Below are 5,000 nucleotides of genomic sequence, written 5' to 3' on the forward strand. Positions count from 1 at the left end.
AAAACGATTGAGAAAAATTAACCTAAAAACAACAAAATGCATACACAAGCTCAAGCCCAGTCCACAAATAGACGACAACAACCACAACCTTCTCTGCCGATATATGCCAACGAAGGTTTAAGTCCCAAAAGACCGCTTTGATTATTGTAACAGTTGTTGGTTGTATAGCCATATTATGGCCCAAAGTATTTTATCCCATGATGTTTGCTTCGGCTCCAACGGCCGCTACGGGAAAAACAAATATAAAACAAGGACATGGGGGACCAGGAGGTGAGTATTGTTTTTAAATTATTTTTTTATTTATATTGTAAATTTGTTGTAATTATTAATATTTTATTTTCTGTTGTCTGTATTATGTTTTAAATATAGGTTGTTGTGATGTCGTGCTTAATCGGGAGGAATTTTTCAATTCGACTTTATTAAAAAAACCTAAAAGTTCGGAACCTCCCATAGAACCTTATGGACCACAATTATATCGTAAAAGTTTAAATGTTTATACTGGTGAAATAAGTACGTGTTTTTGTTTTGGAAATAAAATGGGTTTTCGAGTTATTAATTATTTGAATAAGCATGATCGCATTTCTTCTAATACTCTGTTGACTCTTCTAACGTTTACGTTTTTTATAAGTTAACTTTAACAAAAAATCCACTGCTTCATTATTCCAAGAGGTCGTATGGTGTTCTCTCTCCCATGTTTTTAATTCAGCGCTCGTTGCGTCTAACAGTTAAGCAATCGTCAGGTGAACTTCTTCGAGTTCTCATCGCCGCAGATTATTCCAAATTTTGAGTTCTATATTCTTTAATATTTAATAGGAATTCATAGAAATAGACTAGACTATAGACTAGACTATAGACTAGACTATAGACTAGACTATAGACCAGACTATAGACTAGACTACAGACTAGACTATAGACTAGACTATAGACTAGACTATAGACCAGACTATAGACTAGACTATAGACTAGACTATAGACTAGACTATAGACTAGACTATAGACTAGACTATAGACTAGACTATAGACTAAACTATAGTCTAGTCTATAGTCTAGTCTATAGTCTAGTCTATAGTCTAGTCTATAGTCTAGTCTATAGTCTAGTCTATAGTCTAGTCTATAGTCTAGTCTATAGTCTAGTCTATAGTCTAGTCTATAGTCTAGTCTATAGTCTAGTCTATAGTCTAGTCTATAGTCTAGTCTATAGTCTAGTCTATAGTCTAGTCTATAGTCTAGTCTATAGTCTAGTCTATAGTCTAGTCTATAGTCTAGTCTATAGTCTAGTCTATAGACTAGACTAGACTAAGACTAGACTATAGACTAGACTATAGACTAGACTAGACTAAGACTAGACTATAGACTAGACTATAGACTAGACTATAGACTAGACTATAGACTAGACTATAGACTAGACTATAGACTAGACTATAGACTAGACTATAGACTATAGACTAGACTATAGACTAGACTATAGACTAGAATATAGACTAGACTATAGATTAGACTATAGACTAGACTATAGACTAGACTATAGACTAGACTATAGACTAGACTATAGACTAGACTATAGACTAGACTATAGACTAGACTATAGACTAGACTATAGACTAGACTATAGACTAGACTATAGACTAGACTATAGACTAGACTATAGACTAGACTATAGACTAGACTATAGACTAGACTATAGACTAGACTATAGACTAGACTATAGACTAGACTATAGACTAGACTATAGACTAGACTATAGACTAGACTATAGACTAGACTATAGACTAGACTATAGACTAGACTATAGACTAGACTATAGACTAGACTATAGACTAGACTATAGACTAGACTATAGACTAGACTATAGACTAGACTATAGACTAGACTATAGACTAGACTATAGACTAGACTATAGACTAGACTATAGACTAGACTATAGACTAGACTATAGACTAGACTATAGACTAGACTATAGACTAGACTATAGACTAGACTATAGACTAGACTATAGACTAGACTATAGACTAGACTATAGACTAGACTATAGACTAGACTATAGACTAGACTATAGACTAGACTATAGACTAGACTATAGACTAGACTATAGACTAGACTATAGACTAGACTATAGACTAGACTATAGACTAGACTATAGACTAGACTATAGACTAGACTATAGACTAGACTATAGACTAGACTATAGACTAGACTATAGACTAGACTATAGACTAGACTATATACTAGACTATAGACTAGACTATAGACTAGACTATAGACTAGACTATAGACTAGACTATAGACTAGACTATAGACTAGACTATAGACTAGACTATAGACTAGACTATAGACTAGACTATAGACTAGACTATAGACTAGACTATAGACTAGACTATAGACTAGACTATAGACTAGACTATAGACTAGACTATAGACTAGACTATAGACTAGACTATAGACTAGACTATAGACTAGACTATAGACTAGACTATAGACTAGACTATAGACTAGACTATAGACTAGACTATAGACTAGACTATAGACTAGACTATAGACTAGACTAGACTAGACTAGACTATAGACTAGACTATAGACTAGACTATAGACTAGACTATAGACTAGACTATAGACTAGACTATAGACTAGACTATAGACTATACTATAGACTAGACTATAGGGTGAACTGTTCCTGGTTTTATAGTTTATTCTTTTGGAAAATTCTATTAGCTGCAGACGTTCTTGGAACTTATCTATGTTTTATTGCTCAATATTGAAGTATCGAATTATACTTTTTAAATATGTTAGACCTGATATTACAAATTGCCTCTAAAAATAAATTATTTTATCTTACCATCTTCATAAAAAGTCTATTCGACTTTCAAGTAAAACTTTACTTGAAGTACATATTAAAACTTTTTAAGGCCGTTCGTTATAAAATTCGTTACGCTAATGATTTTATATAAAAATAAAATTTAACAAAATGGCAAAAAAAACCTAAAAATGCAATTTTATGTCTGCCAACAAATTGTTTGTGTTATCTGTACGTCATTAACAAATTAAAATAACGTTTTAAAAACTGTTTGTTATTTTTTTCATAATCATTTTTTTTTTGCATTTATTAACGTTGTGTTAATTTCACTTTTAATTTAATTTTTCTTTTCTTATTATTAATTGCGTTTTCTTTGTTATATATAATAATTTTCTTTAATGCTTTAATTAATTGCAAAAATGAACAAAAAATAAAATTACTGAAATTTTTAATATTTAACAATGATTTGTTGTTTATAAATGATTTAAATATGTTGTTTTGTTGTTGTTTTCATTATTAAAATGAGATTTTTATACAGGTATACGTCAGGAACGACCATCTCATTTGCATCCCGATTCTGTTTATCAGGCGATGAGAGAACGCGGACGTGCTATACCGGCCACACCAACGATACCAATTGTGGAACGTAAATCATCGCCCAGTAATCCACCACCTCGCATAGTAGAAGGAAGAGTGAGTATTTGCTTAATTTATCCTATAAAGTATATTTGGATACCTTAGTTTGAAATACTTATTTTCCTTCAGTTTTAGTCAGAAGTAGTTTGATTTAATCAAAATCTTTAAAATCCATTTCAAATTTAATTAAAATTCATAAGACCCTATTATTCAGTTTTCCACGCGACATTTATTTTATCACACACTGTAGATCATTTCCACAATATTAGAGAAAGAAAACAATTATTAATATACATATATGTACTATATAGTAGATGCTAGTATATATAAACAAGAAATCATATTGTTTTCTTTGGCTCCTAATCTTTACCCGCCTACAAAGTTTTCTTTTCGTTTTTGGTGCTACAAATTGCAAAAAGTATAAACTTGAAATCAAAGAAAGACATTACAAAAAAAGAAAACAAAAAAATTTTCATGATCAAGAAAACCATTTCGAAAAAAGTCTTTGATAATTAATTTTACTGATGATCAACTACAGTGGATTTGTTAAATATAACGACAGCACATAAAATAGATCAAAAGTTTTAATAAATTAAGAAAATAAATAGAAATTTTCCACTTTTGAAGTTTCACTTATCGTTTTCTTGTAATTTGGCGGGAAATTTATCATCACTATTGTGTCTCAAATTTGTCTACAGAATAATTACTTTAAACCGTATTTATAATTGTACCTTGTTTACCCACCAGGCTTATTTTAAATAATGTAAATTGTTAATTTATAAGAGAAAAATTGTTATAATCTATACAGGGTCTATTGACTTCCTTCTATTTTTATTTAGAACTGAACGGCCGGAAATTTTAAGATGTACTTATAATTATTTCCATAACTGTAACAAATTTAACAGTTGTTTGATATTTTCTGATGATTCAACTTTATAAAATTTAATATTAAGGTCTTAATTGCAAAATTTTATAATCGATAGGTAAAATCATGTGATAAAGGAGGACTAATTAAGAAAATGTTTGTATTAATAGTTAGTTAGTTAGTTAGTTAGTAAGTTGTTAGTTCGTTAGTTAGTTAGTTAGTTTTCGTTAGTTAGTTAGTTAGTTAGTTAGTTCGTTCGTTAGTTATTTAGTTAGTTCGTTCGTTAGTTCGTTCGTTTCGTTAGTTCGTTCGTTCGTTCGTTAGTTCGTTCGTTTCGTTCGTTCGTTTTCGTTCGTTCGTTCGTTCGTTCGTTCGTTCGTTCGTTTCGTTCGTTCGTTCGTTCGTTCGTTCGTTCGTTCGTTCGTTCGTTTCGTTCGTTCGTTCGTTCGTTCTTTCGTTCGTTCGTTTTCGTTCGTTCGTTCGTTCGTTCGTTCGTTCGTTCGTTCGTTCGTTCGTTCGTTCGTTCGTTTCGTTCGTTTCGTTCGTTCGTTCGTTCGTTCGTTCGTTCGTTCGTTCTTTCGTTCGTTCGTTCGTTCGTTCGTTCGTTCGTTCGTTCGTTCGTTCGTTCGTTCGTTTGTTCGTTCGTTCGTTCGTTCGTTTCGTTCGTTCGTTCGTTCGTTCGTTCGTTTCGTTCGTTCGTTCGTTCGT

At 31.7% G+C, this 5,000-nt stretch overlaps 1 pseudogene; it reads left to right on the forward strand.

The window, feature by feature from the left end:
- Positions 1–7: 7 nt before the first annotated feature.
- The window catches only part of LOC119611168, a 21,614-nt pseudogene continuing 16,621 nt past the window's right edge, over positions 8–5,000 (forward strand).

Source organism: Lucilia sericata, unplaced genomic scaffold (genome assembly GCF_015586225.1).
Source record: "Lucilia sericata isolate MDLA Ls3-8-SP2 unplaced genomic scaffold, ASM1558622v1 Contig001383F_arrow, whole genome shotgun sequence".
In the NCBI taxonomy this organism is placed as follows: Eukaryota; Metazoa; Arthropoda; class Insecta; order Diptera; family Calliphoridae; genus Lucilia; species Lucilia sericata.